The sequence below is a fragment of the Nerophis lumbriciformis genome, linkage group LG07 (assembly GCF_033978685.3).
Source record: "Nerophis lumbriciformis linkage group LG07, RoL_Nlum_v2.1, whole genome shotgun sequence".
Classification (NCBI taxonomy): Eukaryota; Metazoa; Chordata; class Actinopteri; order Syngnathiformes; family Syngnathidae; genus Nerophis; species Nerophis lumbriciformis.
In genome coordinates, this window is record NC_084554.2 from 26,901,982 (window position 1) to 26,927,500 (window position 25,519).

General features: G+C 36.7%; 1 protein-coding gene across 7 annotated transcripts in view; it reads left to right on the forward strand.

The window, feature by feature from the left end:
* ctnnd2a (catenin (cadherin-associated protein), delta 2a) overlaps positions 1 to 25,519 on the forward strand; it is a 723,152-nt gene that overhangs the window by 202,952 nt on the left and 494,681 nt on the right. The gene's annotated exons all lie outside the window — the stretch shown is intronic.

Sequence of the window (25,519 nt, forward strand, 5' to 3'; positions counted from 1 at the left end):
TTTGTCCACAACTGCGTGAGCAAATAGTGAAACAGTTTAAGAACAATGTTTCTCAAAGTGCAATTGCAAGAAATTTAGGGATTTCAACATCTACTGTCCATAATATCATCAAAAGGTTCAGAGAATCTGGAGAAATCACTCCACGTAAGCGGCATGGCCGGAAACCAACATTGAATGACCGTGACCTTCGATCCCTCAGACGGTACTGTATCAAAAACCGACATCAATCTCTAAAGGATAGCACCACATGGGCTCAGGAACACTTCAGAAAACCACTGTCACTAAATACAGTTGGTCGCTACATCTGTAAGTGCAAGTTAAAGCTCTACTATGCAAAGCGAAAGCCATTTATCAACAACATCCAGAAACGCCGCAGGCTTCTCTGGGCCCGAGATCATCTAAGATGGACTCATGCAAAGTGGAAAAGTGTTCTGTGGTCTGACGAGTCCACATTTCAAATTGTTTTTGGAAATATTCGACATCGCGTCATCCGGACCAAAGGGAAAGCGAACCATCCAGACTGTTATCGACGCAAAGTTCAAAAGCCAGCATCTGTGATGGTATGGGGGTGCATTAGTGCCCAAGGCATGGGTAACTTACACATCTGTGAAGGCACCATTAATGCTGAAAGGTACATACAGGTTTTGGAACACCATATGCTGCCATCTAAGCGCCGTCTTTCTTATTTCAGCAAGACAATGCCAAGCCACATTCAGCACGTGTTACATCAACGTGGCTTCATAGTAAAAGAGTGCGGGTACTTTCCTGGCCTGTCTGCAGTCCAGACCTGTCTCCCATCGAAAATGTGTGGCGCATTATGAAGCGTAAAATACGACAGCGGAGACCCCGGACTGTTGAATGACTGAAGCTCTACATAAAACAAGAATGGGAAAGAATTCCACTTTCAAAGCTTCAACAATTAGTTTCCTCAGTTCCCAATCGTTTGAGTGTTGTTAAAAGAAAAGGTGATGTAACACAGTGGTGAACATGCCTTTTCCCAACTACTTTGGCACGTGTTGCAGCCATGAAATTCTAAGTTAATTATTATTTACAAAAAAATAAAATAAAGTTTGAGTTTGAACATCAAATATCTTGTCTTTGTAGTGGATTCAATTGAATATGGATTGAAAAGGATTTGCAAATCATTGTATTCCGTTTATATTTACATCTAACACAATTTCCCAACTCGTATGGAAACGGGGTTTGTACTTCTGATACTCATGCCTGTTCCTAGTTTATGCTTCATGTCATGCCACGTAAGTTTTGTTTTATGTCCATAGTTTTGCCTTTGTGCTAGTCCTTGTTTTCATTAGCCAAGTTTGTACTTCCGCCTTGTGCGCGCTTTTTGTTCCTTTTTTTTATAGTAAAATTAAATAATGTATTTACCTCCAAGCCACGTCCGATCCAACTTCTCTTGCATCTCGGGAAAACAAACCTCCCACAGTCCACTTCGTGACACAGATGAACATACGAACACAATATCACCATCTCCTCTATAGCAGCCTGTCATGGCTGTAAATATTTTCTGATTGCATCACATCGCAAATAGCACCCATTATTTTATTTAAATTATAGCTTACATTGCAGCCAAATGAGCCAATAGCCGAGTTTACATTAAATACAGTTTGAGTTTGGGTTACCCACTTTTTCACCCTCCATGCATTTCTGGATTTTCTGCTTTACAGATGTTGCTTATTTACTTTCTGTTTACTTCAGAAGTTCACCCAACTTTTCATTGTAAAAGATTATCAATCAGATGAAATTGCTCTGCGAGCCTTCTTCGACCGTGACACAATATGATGTCGCCCTTCACCAGGAATAGCAGCAGTACAACAGTCAGGTTCATGCCGCAGGTAGCAGGCCACATCATTGGTTCAAATTTTTTTTTACTTTAAAGAATGCGTTCCAATCAAGTGTACAGAGTGCACATTATACATATTTATATTGTTATTTATTTATTTCATTTACTTTTTTACATTCTGCAATTTGGGACTCCCTCTAGAGGATGGCGCCCCAGGCGGCTGCCTGGTTCGCCTGTCGGGAAAGCCGGCCCTGCTTACTGTACAATGTCTGCTCTCACTGGGATGCCGACTTTTAGGATGTTGATATATTCCTGTTTAGATGAAGAATGCCTCATAATAAGGTGGGTGAAACCAAACCTATTTTCGTGTCTTTCTTGCTACTTCCGGGTCTAAATTGGATGCCAAAATTGACCCACTTGTCGGAATATGTCCTCATCTTTTTACTATCAAGGTGAGAGGCATTATTTATGATCTAAAATAAACTTTCACGAGCTTTGAGATGAGGAAGCAGCTTACCAGCTCAATATGTCAATATGCACCGCTAATAATAGTTTGTCTGCCTTAGTGGTTATAATAACAATATTACTAATGCTTGGTTAATATTTATGTCACTAAATGTAAATAGAGTATTGTTGGTGCTTTTTGGATGGTTATTTATAAGGTTTTATGAGCTAAATAGAGGACTCCGTTGTAAGTCGATTTTTATTTCCGTTTATTTACGAGTTGGAATGGATAAAAAAATAAAAATGACATCTGTCTTCTTGTTTGTCATGGTGATTGTAAACGAATGGTGAAATTCCAAAAATGTGCAGTTCCCTTTTAACATATATACTGGTATACATTTTTATATTGCATCATTTTGCTCTTTTTTTCAATTGTTGCTACTTGTACTGAACAAAAATATAAACACAACACTTTGGTTTTTGCTCCCATTTTTCATGAGTTGAACTCAAAGATCTAAAACTTTTACTATATACTGTACACAAACGATGTATTCCGCTCAAATATTGTTCACAAATCTTTCTAAATCTGTGTTAGTGAGCATTTAATCTTTGCCAAGATAATCCATCCCACCTCACAGGTGTGGCATATGAAGATGCTGATTAAGCAGCATGATTATTGCACAGGTGTGCCTTAGGCTGCCCACAATAAAAGGTCATTCTGAATTTTAGATCTTTGAGTTCATCTCATGAAAAATGGGAGCAAAAACAAAAGTGTTGCGTTTATATATTTTTTTCAGTATATTTTATTACAGCAATGTAACATGTTGGCTGCACTTTCTACATCCCTGATTCATTGATATATTTTATTCTGCCCCCCCCCCCCTGAATGTTGGAATTCAGTTTGCCAAATATGTAAACCAGTTGTGTCAAACTTGCTTTTCTTGAGGGCGCCATTGCAATTATGGCTGCTGTCGGAGGGCCGCTAGTAACAGTGAAGATAAATAATAATATGAATGTATAAGGATTACACAATTGCCAATGCATTTGATAGTTTTTTAATGCACATTGTTAAAATAAAATAAAAAAATAAAAAATCAGTATGTTTTACAGTAAAAAACTAGCAGCACAGTTGCCAAAATTTACTGTAAAATTTACAGTGGTGTTTACAGCATATTACTGTAAATGCAGAAACAGTGCCACTGTTTTTTTATGGTAAAATTCTGGCAACTGAGCTTAGTTTTTTTTTACTGTAAAATCTGGGTTGTTGATTTTACAACGTATTACTATAAATGGAAAAATGGTCTTGCCGTTTTTTTTGGTTTTTTTTTGTAAAAAAACTGGTTGCCAGAATGTTATTGTAAAAAAACAAACAAAAAAAAAACAGTGTTGCCATTTTACAGTAATATGCTGTATATTAATATACTTTAACTTTAACTTTAACTTAACTTTAAAACCACCATAAATTTAACGGAAACAACTGGCAGAGTTTTACTATAGAATCTATTGACGTTTTTACAGTGTACAATTGGATGGATAACTTGCGTTGAAATAATTAGTCAAGCAGATATTGAAGAGTTTTTTTATTTTACAAAAACATTTTTGGAATGTTATGTTTTTGTGGCATTATTAGATAATAACATTTGCAAGTAGTATTTATTTGTTTCTGTCAAAATGGAAAGACTAAATTTATTCATTAAGAAAAAAAATTAAGTATTTTATTGACGCTAATTATTTCCAGGCTTTCGTGGGCCAAATCAAATTAAGTCGCAGGCTTTGACCAACTACTTGAGGTTGTTTATTGATAGTCTCCACAATGAAGTTACCGTATTTGTCGGACTATAAATCGCAGTTTTTTTCCTAGTTTGGCCGGGGGTGCAACTTATACTCAGGAGCGACTTATGTGTGAAATTATTAACACATTACCGTAAAATATCAAATAATATTATTTAGCTCATTCACGTAAGAGACTAGACGTATAAGATTTCATGGGATTTAGCGATTAGGAGTGACAGATTGTTTGGTAAACGTAGAGCATGTTCTATATGTTATAGTTATTTGAATGACTCTTACCATAATATGTTACGTTAACATACCAGGCACATTCTCAGTTGGTTATTTATGCCTCATATAACGTACACTTATTCAGCCTGTTGTTCACTATTCTTTATTTATTTTAAATTGCCTTTCAAATGTCTATTCTTGGTGTTGGGTTTTATCAATACATTTTCCCAAAAAATGTGACTTATACTCAGTGCGACTTATATATGTTTTTTCCTTCTTTATTATGCATTTTCGGCCGGTGCGACTTATATTCCGGAGCGACTTATATATTTTTTTTCCTTCTTTATTATGCATTTTTGGCAGGTGCGACTTATACTCCAGAGCGACTTATACTCCGAAAAATACGGTACATTAAATCTAAACACACAAAGGGAAATACAATAATAAACATATGAAATGTACATGCATGTAAAACTAATGTTAAATCAACAATACAGTTTGATATATACTGAAAAATAGCAATACAGTTATACAGGATGAAGGTTAGCTGCTAGCTAAATCCTAACGTACAATGGACCGGCTCATTGACAGGCTAACGGAAATTCTCACAACAAACTTGTACAAATGTTTATCAAATTACATTTTAACAGAACAAAATTGACATTAAACAGCAGATGTAATTCTATTTAGACATGCATTCTCCAAACTCTCATGAAACAAATACTGACTACTAACTTTGTACTGCTCAATGAGTATGTGCGTATTCGTGCGGTCTACCTCCGGAAGCCTGTTGCGCAAACCTCAAACTCTTCATTTTAAAACAAAAAACGCAGCAGATGGAAGCATACATATCACATGTGTGGTGGAGTGTTACTTACTGTATCACTAAATATTTAAAATAAAAAAATATATATTATATTGACTTTTACTTTTAATGTGGTGGCCTTAAAATGACCCGAGGCAGTCCAGACAAGGATCCACGGTTGGGTGAGGTTCACATAAATTAAGAAAAAAGTTGTTAACAAAAACATGACTGGTGCATTAAATATAGAGGTTGATCTGCGTGAGTGTGTGCGTGAAGGAATGAGCAAGTGTTAAAAACTGCATGATCTACCACCCTATGCCTGATGAATGATTCCCCACACCTGTGCTTAAATAGGCTCAGCTCGCGAGCTTTTTTTTGGGAGAGTTTCTGTTTATCTGGCAGAATAATGCAAATGGAAGTTTAATGTGTTGAGATAAAACAGACACATACTGTAAAATAAGTTTGAAAGATTTTGGTAAAGGTGAATAGCTTTACATAAAAAATGCTCAAAATGAAGTGCGGTCGTTGACAGTTGGAAATGTTTCAGCGTTCAAAGTGGTCTCTTGGGGATATTCACTTTTATCCTGTCAGATAAGCTACAATATAAGTAATATTGTAGCACTTTTTTTTTCTCTGTATCCAACATGATGTATTATTCTAACTGACCTTTTTTGTAACACCGTTAGTGAATGAGGTGCACTTTTGTAGTTGTTTGCCCATATGTCTACACAAATAACTCAGATATGGTAACACTAGTGAGTAGTAGAGAATATGGACTGATTTTTTTCTCCAGTACATATTTAGCTTTTTTCATTATTGAAATGTTTCTTGCTACCTTATGTTGTATATTTTTTATGAGATTTCCAGTTCATTTGATCATCTATTATTACTCTGAAAAATTTGATTCGTTTTACTCTTTTAATGTCTATTCCATCTATTTGTTTGACCTTCTCTTGTACTGTTAACGTATAGCATTATTTTAGTTTTACCGAGATTCAATGATAGTCTGTTTTGGTCAAACCATCATTTTTAATTTGTTAATTTCTTCTGTTATTATTTGTATTAGCGTCTGTGTGTTCTCACATGAACAAAACACAGTTGTGTCGTCTGCAAATAATACTAACTTTAAGTCTTTTGTAACTTTACAAATGTTGTTTATATAGAGATTAAACATTTTTGGTCCTAGTACTAATCCCTGGGGTACACCACAATATATATCTAGCTCTGTTGATGTATGTTAATCTAACTTCACAAATTGCTTCCTGTTGGTTGATTAGCTCATTATCCAATTCAACACCAATCCTCTGATGCCATACCTTTTTACTTTGTTTATTAAAATATTATGATTAATTGTGTCAAAATCTTTTGTTAAATCCATATATACTGCTGCAGACTGTTTATCATCTATTGCATTGTTAATTTCCTCTGTTTTCTTGATTAATGCCATAGATGTTGAAATGTTAGCTCGGAATCCGTAGTGATTCTATGTGAGTGTTTCATTTTTATTCATGAACTGGTCCAATCTGTTGTTGAATAATGTTTCAACGATTTCAGAAGATTTTGGCAGTAAGGAAACAGGTCTGTACTTTGTAAATTGGTGATTGTCTCGAGCCTTTTAAATCTGTACAACTTTTGCTATTTTCATTTTATCTGCGAATTTGCTGGTTTAAAATGATAAATTGCTGATATGTTTGAGGTTCCGAAATTTCTTCAATAACTTTTTTATTGTTTCCATATCTACTCCATGACAGTCAGTGGAGGTCTTGGATTTGCATTTATTTACAATTTTGATTATTTCTTCTTATGTCGCATTTTTGAGGAACATCGAGTTGGGATTCCTGTCTATAGTTTCATTCGAGTCTTCAACTGACCTATCATGAACATCTGGGATCGTCTGTTCCAGTTTTGTTCCTATATTTACACAATATTTATTAGATTGTTAAGCTACTTTGTCCATATTTTCATTTTTTTAGTTTCCCTCTGAGAAGTATTGAGGGTAATCTTTTTTAGCACCATTTTTGATAATATTATTTAGTATACCCCATGTTGCTCTCATGTTGTTTATCACATGGACAAAGATAAGACCTCCTGAAGGAAAGTTCTGTCGTCAGATTAAACAAAAATTGAGCTATTTGGCCACAATACCCAGCAATATGTTTGGAGGAAAAAAGGTGAGGCCTTTAATCCCAGGAACACCATTTTTACCGTCAAGCACGGTGGTGGTAGCATTATGCTCTGGGCCTGTTTTGCTGCCAATGGAACTGGTGCTTTACAGAGAGTAAATGGGACAATGAAAAAGGAGGATTACCTCCAAATTCTTCAGGACAACCTAAAATCATCAGCCCGGAGGTTGGGTCTTGGACGCAGTTGGGTGTTCAAACATGACAATGACCCCAAATACACGTCAAAAGTGGTAAAGGAATGGCTAAATCTGGCTAGAATTAATGTTTAAGAATGGCCTTCCCAAAGTTCTGACTTAAATGTGTGGACAATGCTGAAGAAACAAGTCCATGTCAGAAAACCAACACATTTAGCTGAACTGCACCAATTTTGTCAAGAGGAGTGGTCAAAAATTCAACCAGAAGCTAGTGGATGGCTACCAAAAGCGCCTTATTGCAGTGAAACCTGCCAAGGGACATGTAACCAAATATTAACATTGCTGTATGTATACTTTTGACCCAGCAGATTTGGTCACATTTTCAGTAGACCCATAATAAATTCAATTAAAAAAAAAAAACTTCATGAATGTTTTTTGTAACCGACAAGTATGTGCTCCAATCACTCTATCACAAAAAAAATAAGAGTTGTAGAAATTATTGGAAACTCAAGACAGCCGTGACATTATGTTCTTTACAAGTATATGTCAACTTTTGACCACGACTGTATATATGTGGGTAAGTACCAATGTGTGCGCGTATGTTTGTATTAATGAATGAATATACGTATGTGTGTATATATGTATTACCCCCTAAATTTCTAACCTGATTATTACTGTCGGTTTTAGGTAGAGGGTCTCAATGGGACCTTTTTTCTTTGCTTCTGTGGGCCACAGACAATGATTTCAGTTATGTCTGAGTTTAGTTACATACAATTGTTTTGCATCCACACACTAATCTGTTCCATGCGGTGACAAAGTGAATCAACAGGCTGAGTTGAGTAGGTACCGTACAGAAAAGGGTCATTCAACACAACTGGGATTCTTTTGGCTTTCAAACACGTATTTCTTGTCTATTTTGATTTGAAGAAAAGTGGAATGTCGGAAACGATTGAAGTCCATTTTATGTCCCTCTTCCTTCTCCTTTATTGTTCCAGTACTACAACTGTGTTTTTGCTGCCATGAATACCTAATTATACATAATTACCTTTTAGAATAGAATGGCTAGTAACAGCTTGGATTAAAGCTTTCTAAGGAGCTGTCAAAGACCAGTGCTTTCACTGAGAGACTGCTTTTGTCACATTTTGTTGTTGCATTTTTATCACAATAAGGGATGATGCAAATAGAAAATGTGCAGACTTGCATGAGCATGTTTGAAGCTGCAGTGAACAAATGGTAGCATCCACATGATATACAATATTCATACTCCTCCTCCCCCCACACCCCCTTCTAAACACAATCCTCCCGATGCCCACACTCTTCAAAGCCGCCATGAGAGTTGGAGCAACGTGCAGGTATGTGCACAAGCAGGGCGCACCTGGGAGGAGTCAGGACCTCATTTAAAATGCTGGGGGATGGATGAGATTCAACAGTTGCCATAGAGACCTTTTGTGGCTTAGTGCAGCTGCTGCCTTGTGTGTCGCTTGTATTCACGCCATAGGGAATACTACACTTTGAAAGCAACTAAAACTCACTTTTGGACTTTTGGGGATGTGCTCCATGCATGAAGGTAACAACATTATAGTATATTACATCATTATTTCATAATAACACTGTTTATGACTTAAAACTTAATATTAACAATCCTCTGCATCAGTTCAACCTCTATTGTCACTAGTGTGATGTTATACCAGGTTACTTTGGATGGCGTTATGTATGTCATCAGTTTCCATAAACACAATCAAGCTGTCGGAGGATTGGACAAGGTGACGTTTAAATGACCCAGCTTGAACTAGCAATGTCTGGACTTTTTGGACATTTTGTCTGTGTAGCATTTGGTATTGCAGTACAAACACAGAATGCCACTAAAGTCAGTACATCGTTTTCATTTTAGCAACTATTCTACTACAATATAGTATATATTCACAAAGAAAATAGGCATAACATATTACCTAACAATTCCCTTGTAGAATAATTGAGGTAACCAGACTGTGATTCGATTTATAGTGGAAATATCATCAAATATACAAGAAACAAGTATAAGGTTACCATGGCCTGCAAAGAACCAGAATGATGCAACTTCCTGGTGCATCATTCAGGATCATTCAGAATGCTACATTTTTAAGAGTGGTTCATGTATTGGTGTGAATTTGTTATTATTATTATTATTTATTTTTTAAGAAAATACATTTAAATTATAGTTGGAATAAGGAATAACAATAATATTTTTTGCTTTATATTCCATAGGTTTGGTAATCTTTGGCTCACACATATACTACATTACCTAGAATCTTCACAAATACATTACGATTCAAGGTCTACGATTTGATTACAAATTGATTGTTGCTGCATCTTTATTTTGTTTTATATCATGACTAATATTATTACTATTATTATAGATGTACTGAATAATAGGGTTGTTGAAAAAAATTGTTTCACATCCGAATTGCAATTCTTATTTAATCCAATTCTATAATGTTTTTTAACACTCCCTTTTAAAATATACGCTTTTTACTCACTGTGCATATTTATTTACATCTTATAACCTGTTTTGAAAAGGTTTTATTCTCATTTTTATACCAAATAATATACTGTGTGAATCAAAAATTGTGTTGAATTGAGAATCAATTCTTAATTTAATCATCACCACAAGAATTGGAATCGGATCATGAGTTGTTGTAAGATTCGATATGAGTATTAGATATAAGCAATGCGAATCTTACGACAACTCGTGAATCGATTCGATTCCGATTTTTGGGGTGACGATTCGACTTAACATCGATCTCTGTTCAACAAGATTCTCGATTCAAACCGGTTCTCGCAATCAATTATTTGGTAGAACAATTATAACAAAACCTTTTTCAAGACAGGTTACGGGTAACGAAAGCTTAAACGAGTTAGCCGAAAATGGCCTAAAAGAACGTCTTTTAAAAAATGTATTCTTTAAAAATAAATTTCAATATAGTAAATAAATACTGAAGTTTTTTTTTTTTTTTAAATGAATACATTTTGAATCAGAATGCATTTGGAAAAAAATCACACACTTTGTCCTCTGTCGCCGTAAGCTCATAGCTCAAAGAGGTGGGTCTTTTTGACTCATTAATATTGATGGCTGACAGTGTTATAGCACTGTGTGGATATTAGTCTGTCCCCTAACTTATTCATCTACTTGCTTATTTTCTTTTTTTAGCTTTTGTAACTATGGATGTCCGATAATGACTTTTTGCCGATATCCGATATTCCGATATTGTCCAACTTTTTAATTACCGATACTGATATCAACCAATACCGATATCAACCGATACTGATATATGCAGTCGTGGAATTAACACATTATTATGCCTAATTTGGACAACCAGGTATGGTGAAGATAAGGTCCTTTTTTAAAATATTAATAAAATAAAATAAGATAAATAAATTAAAAACATTTTCTTGAATAAAAAAGAAAGTAAAACAATATAAAAACAGTTACATAGAAACTAGTAATTAATGAAAATTAGTAAACTTAACTGTTAAAGGTTAGTACTATTAGTGGACCAGCAGCACGCACAATCATGTGTGCTTACGGACTGTATCCCTTGCAGACTGTATTGATATATATTGATATATAATGTAGGAACCAGAATATTAATAACAGAAAGAAACAACCCTTTTGTGTGAATGAGTGTAAATGGGGGAGGGAGTTTTTTTGGGTTGGTGCACTAATTGTAAGTGTATCTTGTGTTTTTTATGTTGATTTAATAAAAAAAAACAACCTGATACCGATAATAAAAAAACGATACCGATAATTTCCGATAGTACATTTTAAAGCATTTATCTAGTTGTAACACAGTTCCAGTTGTATTTCTGTTTAAGTGTACATGACATTTATTATTATTTAGTTGTTTCACTACTTCACATTCAAGCTAGCTTAGCAATTAGCATGGCTTCTTGTCTCCCCCTCCTTCTGTGTATGTCCGCAATAGATCTACATTCTAGAACTGTTTGTATTACATCATTTAGCATCTTAAATACTCCATTATAACTCAAAATCGTCCATGTCCGAAATGTGATGCATCTATGAATCGATCATTTCCCCCCGCAACTGCTGTACACTGGCTTCTCTAAAGTTATACCCAAGTTTTATTTTCATCCAATTGTCCCTTGAGAAAAAACTCATAAAATAGATGCAGGCACTCGCTTTTTGTGAGTACTGTATAAAAGACAAAGAAATACAGCTATCATGTCTTTGTATTGGTCGGTTGGTTACGTGTATGCACAAGTGGTAGTCGAGGGAAAAGTGGGTGGAAGGAAGTGTGCATATTGATGAGTAAGCGGTTCCTGTGAGAGTCGAGGGGAGATGAATTGCATTGCACTGTGTTGTAATGTTGAGGAGTTGAGGGGATTCCGCTTGGAGACTTGCGATAGCGACTGGAGGATCAAGTCATTCAGTGCTTCAAATGACTTTGAAAACCAATCAAACCAGCACACATGCTTTTTACAATCACACGCACACACTCTCTCCCGCCTCTACTGTCGCTCAGGTTGTACTCGTCCAATACCGTCAGTGTGGTGGACTACTTGCACGTATTGATCCATGCATGTGTGATTCACTACTATACGTGCAAACTCATTTTCACATCATGTCAAATAGCCAATATGACACAGTGTATAGCTTACACTGAGGCACATATGACAAGTAATGCACTCTAATGTACAGTAATGGAGCTGTAATGTGCGTTCTTCCTGCAGGGTTTGTTTATGTGTACATAACCTATCCAACTAAAGTGATCTTCGATGACTATTTGAGGTTAAAATTCCACAAGTCCTGCAGTCATTTTAATGCTGTTTTTGTTATTTAAAGTTATTGGACTGGCATCTTTGTAGGACTGCAGGTGACTTTTTTTTTTTAGATTTGCATTGTAATGTTTAGGTTGTGTTGCGTTTGGACCAGATGTTCCTCAAAGGGAATTTAGGTTACTGGTCAATCCCAAGTTCTTTTGATGACATAAAAGCTGTGTTTAAATGATCACCCAGAACAGAATAGGTATTTTGCAATTTATTTCCAAAGCTTTGGAGAGACCAGCCTAGGACAACACATTCAATTGCGTAGCCAAGTTGATCTGAAAAACATTACCCAAGTGCTGTGTTCTTCAATATGTCCCTCGCCCCCACCCTCCAGAACGAATACATATGTCTATTGTTCTCCTTAGCTAGAGACAGGATGAGGTAACAAATAAAAGGGAGTATTGCTACTCCCTGCATTCCGAGCTCAAGGTAGTCCACAGTGTACCCTCGGTCATGAGATGGAGAAAAAATAGAAAGAGCACAAAGAGAAAACACTAGTTATTTCCAACATGACTATAGAAAGAAATAACTCTTAAATATGAATATATGTAGATATCTATCTCCAGACAAGTCACCACCTCATCGCAGGGCCAACCCAGACAGACAACATTCACACTCACATTCACACACGAGGGCCAATATTGTGTTGCCAATCAACTTATCCCCAGGTGCATGTCTTTGGAGGTGGGAGGAAGCCGGAGTACCCGGAGGGAACCCAAGTAGTCATGGGGAGAACCCGAGCCCGGGGATCGAACCCAGGACCTTCTTATTGTGAGGCACACGCACTAAACCCTTTTTTCCACCGTGCTGCCCTCCATTGCAATTAACTGAAACCAATTGGTGCCTCGTCTACTCAAAACAGCACCATTGTAGCACCAAGTGACATGCCTTTTAAAAAGGAAAACTAACTTTTAGTTAAGACATATTGTATAAAAGCAATATAATAGAATATATCTGCTTCCAGCTGCTTTTCCATCAAACACACCATCAGCAGTTTTATGTATATTCATGGCTACTTCTGCCGTTTTAATATATTATTTTAATGTCCTTGACTGGTTTGAGACTCATTCTTCTTCAGTATGGTGCAGACTAGCAGTGATACGCTCAAATTGCTTCACCAAGTCATGTTTTTAATAAAAAAAAAATTTAAACTCATTGAATATCATCCACTTCTTCTTCTCATTCACAGTCACTTTCTTCTTTCCCAGAGTAGGAAAAACAGAGTTATGTCCATCTCTAGCTATAAGTTAACGCTAGTGAGTAAGACCAAATGTTTTGGGTAAATCTTACGGAGTTTATTGTGACATTTGCAACGCCAACTAATGGCGGGGATGTTTGTTACTCAAATTTTTGCTTGCATCTTAAAGCGGAACAATTATCTCTTACCTCAAAACACTCTTAAAGGCCTACTGAAACCCACTACTACCGACCACGCAGTCTGATAGTTTATATATCAATGATGAAATCTTAACATTGCAACACATGCCAATACGGCCGGGTTAACTTACTAAAGTGCAATTTTAAATTTCGCGCGAAATATCCTGCTGAAAACGTCTCGGTATGATGACGCCTGCGTGTCACGTCACGGATTGTAGAGGACATTTCGGGACAGCATGGTGGCCAGCTATTAAGTCGTCTGTTTTCATCGCAAAATTCCACAGTATTCCGGACATCTGTGTTGTTGAATCTTTTGCAATTTGTTCAATGAACAATGGAGACAGCAAAAAAGAAAGCTGTAGGTGGGAAGCGGTGTATTGCGGCAGGTGTTGTGCCGGATAACGCACCCCCGCCATAGAATGCATCCCTTGACTGTTGTGCCGGATAACACAGCATTGTTTACATTCCCGGAAGATGACAGTCAAGCTTTACTATTGGCCTGTGGAGAACTGGGACAACAGAGACTCTTACCAGGAGGACTTTGAGTTGGATGCGCAGACGCGGTACCGTGAGTACGCATGCAGCTGCGGCTTCCAAACATTTGATCGCTTGCCCGTACGTGCGTGCTGCTATGTGCATGTCACGTACGTAACTTTGGGGACTTTGGGGAAATATATGTGCTGTATGAACTTTGGGGCGGTGAACGGTACTTTGGGCTGTGGGATTGAGTGTGTTGTGCAGGTGTTTGAGTTGTGTTGGCGGGTTATATGGACAGGAGGGGGGAGGTGTTTGTTATGCGGGATTAATTTGTGGCATATTAAATATAAGCCTGGTTGTGTTGTGGCTAATAGAGTATATATATATGTCTTGTGTTGATTTACTGTTTTAGTCATTCCCAGCTGAATATCCGGTCCCACTCGCCTCTCACAGCATCTTACCTATCTGAATCGCTCCCACTGCCCTCTAGTCCTTCACTCTCACTTTCCTCATCCACGAATCTTTCATCCTGGCTCAAATTAATGGGGAAATCGTCGCTTTCTCGGTGCGAATCGCTCTCGCTGCTGGTGGCCATGATTGTAAACAATGTGCAGATGTGAGGAGCTCCACAACCTGTGACGTCACGCGCATATCGTCTGCTACTTCCGGTACAGGCAAGGCTTTTTTATCAGCGACCAAAAGTTGCGAACTTTATTGTCAATGTTCTCTACTAAATCCTTTCAGCAAAAATATGGCAATATCGCGAAATGATCAAGTATGACACATAGAATGGACCTGCTATCCCCGTTTAAATAAGAAAATCGCATTTCAGTAGGCCTTTAAGTTGGAGCACTCTTAAGTTGAGGTACCAAAAATGTAATGTCCCTTGCAAAGGATGATGCAAAGGGAGAGGTCTGTCCCCCTAGTTCAGGGGTCCCCAAACTATGGCCCGGTGGCCGGATCCGGCCCGTCAGCGTCCACAATCGGCCTGTGGGAAGTCCTAAGTTAAAAAAAAAAAAAATTATAAATAAAATTATTATTTTTTTTTTTTCAAATCTGTCCTTTCTACTCCATTTACTACCTCTACCTAAAAGTGGCCCAAGCAGAGATTGGAACCCAGAACCTCCTAAATGTGAGGCAGACATGCTAACCATATGTTTCACTAGCATTTCTATTCAATCTGCTTGAATAATGTATGATTATTAATGACATAATTTAGGAGTATGCAGTAGGCAGTTTTGGTGATCCCATGATTTGGCCTTTGTGAGGATCTGGCCACCACAAGGAGCCATTGTAGTGTTCCTTTTTTTTTAATATCTTATACATTGTTCCCTGCACCTCTTTAGCTGTGCTTAGCCAAACCATAAAGGTAAAGCCGGCATGCAGAAAAGTTAGTATGTACAAGAGTTACAAAACATCTTGAAGAAAATAACATCTTGTTCCATCATTATATGATTTTACAATGCTAATTCAACTCATCCTCGCAATTTATACACTGCCTCGGATCGTTGTCCAAAGCTTCCAACTTCTCTGCAAATTTTGGCTAATCAATGTAATTTTCGCCAATCAATTTTGTTTCTGAGCGGCACCCAAACACGTCAACTGTCTAATCAAAACCAATTTTGTTTCTTGTGTAGACAAAGCAAGAACGGAAACATGTAACAATTTACAGTAATAACTTTTTATTGATCAAATTGCACAATTGTCATCCTCCCGCATGGCTCAGACCTACCTCCGGTTCTTGTCAAGGCTTCTAAGTAATGTAGTATATACATATTTAGCAACACACTGGTCTCCTCACTTCCGAGTTTACATGTATTTATGAATTTATTCAACATTTTTTATCCATGCAAAGAGGCAGCATTTTGAGATAGTTAGAGATTTTAAAGCATGGTGATAATCTGTCACCGTCTCTCATTTAGCATCAGTGACATAGATCACTCTCATCAGTTCACACAGGCTCGTAGAGTCCAGGGTTTAAAGTGTTGTAACATAAAGGTAATATGGACAAACACGTTTCAGGCATAAAACATACATAAAGAATGTCTACAACTTGTGGACGATAGCAGACAGCGGACACAACAAGGAAGCCTTTGGTGTTTTTTAATTTCTGTAATTATAACCAATTATTGCTGTTTTTTTAATCCTTATAACAATAAAATAATTTGACAGATGTCTGATTACATGCTTTTATTGCCAATAGTGTCTACTTTTAAGTCTACGGTATAAAACGAGAAAAACATTACAGTATTTTTCAAATTTTTGTTGAAATCCTGTGCTATTTTTAGGTAAAGGTTACATGGATCACTTAAAATATTGATAACAAATTCATAAAATCACATGTTTATTCAATATTATTGGGAGAAAAAAAAAACAAGCCTCAAAACATCACAACTTTTGTCGCAACTTTCTGAAAAAGCTGCTGCAAAGTCAGGCAGTTTAGAAAGTCACAAAAAGTCCTGGAGGGACTGAATAGGGCTTTCGCCAAAAGCACCCAACATATAAAGCTCTTTTGCAACTTGACAAACTACCGACTTTTTGATTGATTGATTGAAACTTTTATTAGTAGATTGTACAGTACAGTACATATTCCGTACAGTTGACCACTAAATGGTAACACCCGAATACGTTTTTCAACATGTTTAAGTCGGGGTCCACATAAATCAATTCATGGTACAAATATACTATCAGCATAATACAGTCATCACACAAGTTAATCATCAGAGTGTATACATTTAATTATTTACATTATTTACAATCCGGGGGGTGGGATGTGGAGGGGGGCGGGGGTTGGGTTGATATCAGCACTTCAGTCATCAACAATTGCATCATCTGAGAAATGGACATTGAAACAGTGTAGGTCTGACTTCCTAGGATATGTACGACGAGCAGTGAACATAGTGAGCTCAGAAAGCATAAGAACAAGTATATACATTTGATTATTTACATTTGATTATTTACAATCCGGGGAGGTGGGATGTGGAGGGGGGAGGGTGTTAGTCTAGGGTTGAAGTTGCCTGGAGGTGTTCTTTTAGTGCGGTTTTGAAGGAGGATAGAGATGCACTTTCTTTTACACCTGTTGGGAGTGCATTCCATATTGGACTGCTCCTGGATAAGAATTTGTTTGCCAATCGGTATTTTCCTAAATTGTTTTATGAGATTCTCTTGTCATAACTCCACTGATGTGGCCTGCGAGATGCTGTGATCAAACGGTTCTGTCAACACACACTTTATTTCTGTTTGTTTCCTTGTTTTTGTATTTACTTCCTGTCAGTGCTCTTATTTTCTTATATTTCCCGTTTGTTCCGCTGAGCACTGTTTTTTCCACACCTGCCGTTGATTGGCAGCCGGTCCACACCTGCTGCCAATCAACATGTATCCTATTTATGCTTGATCTCGAGCACTCCTCAGTGCTCGATGATAGACTATTTATGTTTGGAATTGTTGTATGCAAGACTGCTACATTTCTCTGTTGATGATAATTAAAATCATCTTACCTGCTCATCCTCCTCCTGGTTCTTGCATCTTGGGGTCACACAAACGGCAGCCATGCGAGTTCCTCACAAACACCTTTGTAACCGACAACAAAAGTTTGTTTGAATGATCATTTATTTAAAAAAAGAAAAACTAAATTCGGGGGTGCAACAAGGTTTACTCTTGGGCCCCTTCTGTTTTTAATTTTTATTAATGTTTTTTTTTTATACTTCGTACATTGTAATTTAATGTTTGTTTGATAAACAATTTCACATTTATTGGTTAGTGAATGGGGTAAACCAATACAAAGGTAACATCAAACCTAACATTTTGACTAAGGCAGCTTTTAAAGAGTGTCACTGTAGTCACCTGCCTTACAGAGAACTTCTCTGCTATATATGTCAACCATATTCTAAATAGAGTGTGCAACTTCTCTGAAAATAACACATCCCTGCGGGGATTGCACACTCCATGAAGAAATACCACAAATATCCTCATTGGGCACAATTATACACTTTTAAGGGAATTTGTTCAACTATTCAAGCGACAAAAGGGAATAAAGAACTATTTTTGTAGTGAGACCATCCTTAACCAATCACAGCTCCTCCAACTATCTTTAACCGCCAATCACGTCACCGTTGGAAAAAATGATGACACTTCATTTCGGATGTTGCGTTGCCATTCGCCGTCTTCATGACTGCAGGCAAGCGTTGCGTCACTTCACACATTAGCTAAACAAAGTAGCACATACTGTGTGGGCTGGCATAGAATAGTATGATTACAAGGAAGTGGATAGATATGTTAAGCTAAATAAACCTACAAATAGCCAAATGCGGTTAAGTACATTTTGTTGTTGTTGCATTTACATACCTTATAGCATTTTGAAGAGACTGATAGTAAATATCGCTGTGTTTACCGAAATGCGGTTAAGTACATTTTGTTGTTGTTGCATTTACATACCTTATAGCATTTTGAAGAGACTGATAGTAAATACCGCTGTGTTTACCGAACACCAGCAACATTTACTCATAATGTTTGCTGACAACTACACAAGTGTCAAAAGTGGGCAGCAAGGAAGTAAACTAGAATACATAAATGAATGAATAAATAAAAATACACAGGTTTCATGCTGTTTTGTAATCCTATTTAGTGGTCTCTGCATCTCTAATGTATCATGTTTACACCCTACTTCATCATACAGGCTTTTGTTGGGGTTTTTTGTTTGTCTGGTTGGACCAGTTCTTCTCAAATAGTGGGGCAAGCCATCCTGGGGGGTGTGCAGCCACGATGCCAGGGGAGGCGCATGTGACCCCCCGATAACATGCTATATCAGTATCATGCAGTATAATGCTTCAAACCTCGCTTTAAAATGACTTCCTCATTCTGATGGAAAAAAATATTTGTTTTTATTGAGTATGTCATAGTCAGTTCCACATCATACATGTAGTACATAATATACATGCATATCTCAATTGAACAGTCTTGTGCTCAATGGCAATATGATTTCACAAAAAATAAAATAAAATTGAATTAATAAAATAAAATAAAATAAAATTAAACATATCTCAAAAGGGTAATGGGAAGAAGTATAAACTTTTTGAATCCCCCCTTTTTTACACAGTTACTTTAACTAATATCCAGTTTCCTCTGAACCACATTTTATCAAATTCATCTGGATCCACGTAACTCAATTTGCCCAGAACTATGTGCTTACAATTCTCAATACTGTATTTTTCGGACTATAAGTCGCAGTTTTTTTCATAGTTTGGCCAGGGGTGCGACTTATACTCAGGAGCGACTTATGTGTGAAATTATTAACACACTTCCGTAAAATATCAAATAACATTATTTAGCTCATTCACGTAAGAGACTAGACGTATACGATTTCATGGCATTTAGCGATTAGGAGTGACCGATTGTTTGGTAAACGTATAGCATGTTCTGTATGTTATAGTTATTTGAATGACTCTTACCATAATATGTTACGTTAACATACCAGGCACGTTCTCAGTTGGTTATTTATGCCTCATATAACGTGCACTTATTCAGCCTGTTGTTCACTATTCTTTATTTATTTTAAATTGCCTTTCAAATGTCTATTCTTGGTGTTGGGTTTTATCAAATACATTTCCCCAAAAAATGCGACTTATACTCCAGTGCGACTTATGCTTTTTTCCTTCTTTATTATGCATTTTCGGCCGGTGCGACTTATACTCCGAAAAATACGGTATATCATCATAAGTAAGTCATATAAGTCATTCATACTCGTACTCAAAATAAGCCTAGACCTCACTATACCGAACCAAAATATTAGATTTGTACAATTTCTTAAAATGCTCACTGTCTGAACAGTGTTTGAGCTCATCACTCAGGCATTTCCATATTTTCACCCCACATACTTTTATTTTGTAGGTTAATGTGCTACAATGTATTATTTATTGAGCTTAATTTTATTTTTCAGTATCAAATCGTTCATGCCGGTCAAAAAATGTTTATAGTTTAAATAAGGATTTTCTTTTGTTCAAATTTCAGGCAAATTGATGCACTTTAAATTGTGTCTGTTACAGACTAAAAACCAATATTGATAATGTTTTGTTGAGTTGATCTATATTTCTTTCTTTTTCCTTTTTGTAATTTTTAATGTTAATAAGGATTCAATCTTATGCACAGGTGTGCTTATAGGCCGGCATTTGTATCGGCTCCATACTACTGTAGCACAATGGGATCAATACTTTAGTCACAGTTCTAGTCTGTCAGTGAAAACATCTCTCTCTCTCTCTGCTGCTCACTCAGGCACACTTTGCCCCTCCGACTCAATGCTCTACATCTATGTTCACTCATACTGTAGATATTGTTGAAACAATACTAAACATTGCTGAACAAGAAAATATGGAACTGAAGAACATCTGATCATAAAAGCCAGGATTTAGAGAACGACATAGATCCACATACAAATGGCTTCTCCTACATCAGTAATGATTGTTTTTATTATACGGGTGAACAATATAATAGCAACATTAAATCTGACTACAAATTGTCAATTATTCATTTTAACTGCAGACACTTGTATGCAAACTACAGTAACATGGAGCACTTTTTAGAACAATTCAGTGAACCCTTCAAAGTGATCGCTGTCACAGAAACATTAATTGTTGATGAAAAAGGAAAAGATTTAAATCTGAAGGATATGAACTAAACCATATCAACATAACCAACAAGAACGTAGGTGGAGTAGCTGCGTACGTGATGAAGAACCTGAACTACAAAGTGGTAAAACATGTAATTTGTTATTGATAATATCTTAGAATGCAGAACCATTGGCATATGTCATGAAAAAAGCAAAAATGTATTAATCAGCTGTAAGTCAACACCTAAGTCAAGTGTTGAAACGTTTGAGGACTGGTTCAAGGCAAATTTTACTGACATTATCAGAAAGTAATTTTCTTATGTGGTGACATTAATATTGATCTATTGAACCCTAATATGCAAAAGTCAATTGGTAATACAATGTATTGCATGAGTTTACATCCTAACATCAAGCAGAATCACAGGACACTGTGTGACGCTTATTGATAATATTTTTACCAATGATTTTGATAATCATACGACAAACCCCATTTCCATATGAGTTGGGAAATTGTGTTAGATGTAAATATAAATGGAATACAATGATTTGCAAATCATTTTCAACCCATATTCAGTTGAATATGCTACAAAGACAACATATTTGATGTTCAAACCGATAAACATTTTTTTTTTTTTTCAAATAATCATTAACTTTAGAATTTGATGCCAGTAACACGTAACAAAGAAGTTGGGAAAGGTGGCAATAAATACTGATAAAGTTGAGGAATGCTCATCAAACACTTATTTGGAACATCCCACAGGTGAACAGGCAAATTGGGAACAGGTGGGTGCCATGATTGGGTATAAAAGTAGATTCCATGAAATGCTCAGTCATTCACAAACAAGGATGGGGCGAGGGTCACCACTTTGTCAACAAATGCGTGAGCAAATTGTTGAACAGTTTAAGAAAAAACTTTCTCAACCAGCTATTGCAAGGAATTTAGGGATTTCACCATCTACGGTCCATAATATCATCAAAGGGTTTAGAGAATCTGGAGAAATCACTGCACGTAAGCAGCTAAGCCTGTGACCTTCGATCCCTCAGGCTGTACTGCATCAACAAGCGACATCAGTGTGTAAAGGATATCACCACATGGGCTCAGGAACACTTCAGAAACCCACTGTCAGTAACTACAGTTGGTCGCTACATCTGTAAGTGCAAGTTAAAACTCTCCTATGCAAGGCGAAAACCGTTTATCAACAACACCCAGAAACGCCGTCGGCTTCGCTGGGCCTGAGCTCATCTAAGATGGACTGATACAAAGTGGAAAAGTGTTCTGTGGTCTGACGAGTCCACATTTCAAATTGTTTTTGGAAACTGTGGACGTTTTGTCCTCCGGACCAAAGAGGAAAAGAACCATCCGGATTGTTGTAGGCGCAAAGTTGAAAAGCCAGCATCTGTGATGGTGTGGGGGTGTATTAGTGCCCAAGGCATGGGTAACTTACACATCTGTGAAGGCGCCATTAATGCTGAAAGGTACATACAGGTTTTGGAGCAACATATGTTGCCATCCAAGCAACGTTACCATGGATGCCCCTGCTTATTTCAGCAAGACAATGCCAAGCCACGTGTTACATCAACATGGCTTCACAGTAAAAGAGTGCGGGTACTAGACTGGCCTGCCTGTAGTCCAGACCTGTCTCCCATTGAAAATGTGTGGCGCATTATGAAGCCTAAAATACCACAATGGAGACCCCTGGACTGTTGAACAACTTAAGCTGTACATCAAGCAAGTATGGGAAAGAATTCCACCTGAGAAGCTTAAAAAATGTCTCCTCAGTTTCCAAATGTTTACTGAGTGTTGTTAAAAGGAAAGGCCATGTAACACAGTGGTGAACATGCCCTTTCCCAACTACTTTGGCACGTGTTGCAGCCATGAAATTCTAAGTTAATTATTATTTGAAAAAAAAAAAAAAGTTTATGAGTTTGAACATCAAATATCTTGTCTTTGTAGTGCATTCAATTGAATATGGGTTGAAAAGGATTTGCAAATCATTGTATTCCGTTTATATTTACATCTAACACAATTTCCCAACTCATATGGAAACGGGGTTTGTACAAGTGGTCTGCACATAACCTGCATCAGTGATCATCTGCCAGATTTGCCAGAAAACTACAGGAAGAGGAGCTTGCATGGCAAAAAGACATTACGAAGGCTATGCACACAAAAGAGTATGATTACTTTAAAAAAATAGCTAACAAAGCACAAATGGGAAAAGGACATATATGAAGCATACAGTACATATTGAACCACATTACTGATGCTTTATAACAAACATTATTCATGGAAACAACTTAGTAGGAAACGGACAAAGAACAATCAACATGGATGGCAAAGTCATTGAAAAATGCTTGTAATAGGAAGATTCTATTATACAGGACATTTATAACACAAATATCTGCAGAGGCACTACAAAGTACAAAAAGTTTAAGGACAAACTAGCAGACGACGAACATGTACAAAATAATATTAGTCATTTATTAGACAGAAACGAAAACAACATGGGAGCAATATGGGGCATTCTCATTTGCATTATTAAAAATGGTACCAAGAGGGATTACCCCCAATACTTCTCAGTATTAATTAAAATAACTGAAGAGATTGTCAATGGGATAGATGCGAAACAATGTGCAGCTGCAATGTTTATGGATCTAAATGAAGCATTTGACACAATTAATTACGATATTTTATTAAAAAAACTAGAATAGTATGGCATCAGAGGGCTGGTCTTGAACTGGGTAAGAACCTACTTAACCAACAGGAAGCGATATGTGAAGTTAAGCAAACACACATCTACAAAACTCAATATATCCTGTGGTGTACCCTAGGGATCAATACTGTGACCAAATGATTATAGCTCTATATAAATGACATTTACAAAGTTACGAAGGACTTAAGTTAGTATTATTTGCAGATGACGTGACTGTGTTTTGTTCATGAGCGAACACACAGAAGCTAATTCAAATACATTCAGATGAAATTCATACATTAAAGAGATGATGGGTTCTACATGTAAAGCGACTTTGGGTACTTAGAAAAACGCTATATAAATCCCAGTTTTTATTATTATTATTATTATGATTTGACACAGACAGACAATCCTTGAACCTTAGTAAAACTAAAATAATGCTAGTAGGTTACAGTAGAAGAAAAAGTCAAACAAAATAAAATATACAGAGTAGACATTAAACAGAGTAAAAAATATTTCTTTGGGTGTAATCATCGATGATAAAATGAACTGGAAATCTCATATAAAAATACACATCAGGTGGCAAGAAATATTTCAATAGTAAATAAAACAAAATACGTAAAGTCACTCCATATTCTCTACTGTTCATTACCATATGTCAGTTATTGTGTAGAAATATGGGGAATCAACTACAAGACTACACTTCAGTCACTAACTGTGTTACAAAAAAGATCGATTAGAATAATACACAAAGTTGGATATAGAGAACACACCTACCCTTTATTTACTGAATCAAAAATACTGAAATTCAACAATATAGTGAATTTGCAAACAGCTAAAATTATGCACAATGCAAACTATACGCTGCTACCCAAGAATGTACAACAATTCTTCTCAGCAAAAGTATTTGGAGTTAAATTATGGAATTGATTAAGTAAAGAAGTCAAACAAAATACAAATATTGTCCAGTTTGTCCAACTGTTCAAACCCAAAGTGTTTACAAAAAAGAAGATTCATGATAAACATTTTAAACTTAAATTGTGTACAAATTGAGAACAGGAAGTGAATAAAACTGTTATCAACTATTTAATGGAAAAGGGGTAGGATTAAATAAGCTCTGCTTCTTCCTGCTGCTTTTCAGACATGTTGAAAAGAGAAACTGGAGATTGTGATGTATCATGTCATATCTGTATGCATGTTTGAAATAAACTCTAACCATACTGACTTTATTTTCTATTTAATTTCACATTATTTTTTACATGCACTTATTTTCCATTTTTGTATTTCCATTTTACTTCTTACATTTATTTGTTTCTTAAATATGTCATTGTTAGTGTAGCAATACAGTAATTATCTTTGATACATTTTATGCTACATCGTTTTATATCGTTGCATTAACCTATAAAACAATTTTTTTTGGAAAACAATATTTTCCTTGTGGTATAGTCATAATCAACTAGAGGCAAATTCCGAAATTATTCAAGGTGATGACATTTCAAGTCAAAGTATCGGCAATAGCCCTCTATTTACTTGGTATAAATCCAACCAAAATTCCCTTGTTCTCCCACTTGTGACCTTGTGGTTAGAGTGTCCGCCCTGAGATCGGTAGGTTGTGAGTTCAAACCCCGGCCGAGTCATACCAAAGACTATAGAAAATGGGACCCATTACCTCCCTGCTTGGCACTCAGCATCAAGGGTTGGAATTGAGAGTTAAATCACCAAAAATTATTCCCGGGCGTGGCCACCGCTGCTGCTCACTGCTCCCCTCACCTCCCAGGGGGTGATCAAGGGGATGGGTCAAATGCAGAGGACAAATTTCACTACACCTACTGTGTGTGTGACAATCATTGGTACTTTAATGTCAGGCTCATATTATCAGGTTATAGTCTCTTTTCCTGTCATGTCTGTTGATCATGTTTTTGTTTGGCCATGTGCTGTTTGTTTTTTGGACTCTTTTTAGTTCCTGGTTGCACTTCCTTGTTTGTTTGTTACCTTGACAACCATTAGTGTCACCTGTTTCACGTCTTGGACTCACGCACCTGATTCATTTGAACTCACGCACCTGTTTTCAATCACCACATGACTATTTAAGCCTGTCATTTTCTGTTGGTCGGCCTGGTGACATCACATTCATGCTCTGCACTCTTGACACGCTGCTTACTCTTTCTAGGTCATAGTTCAT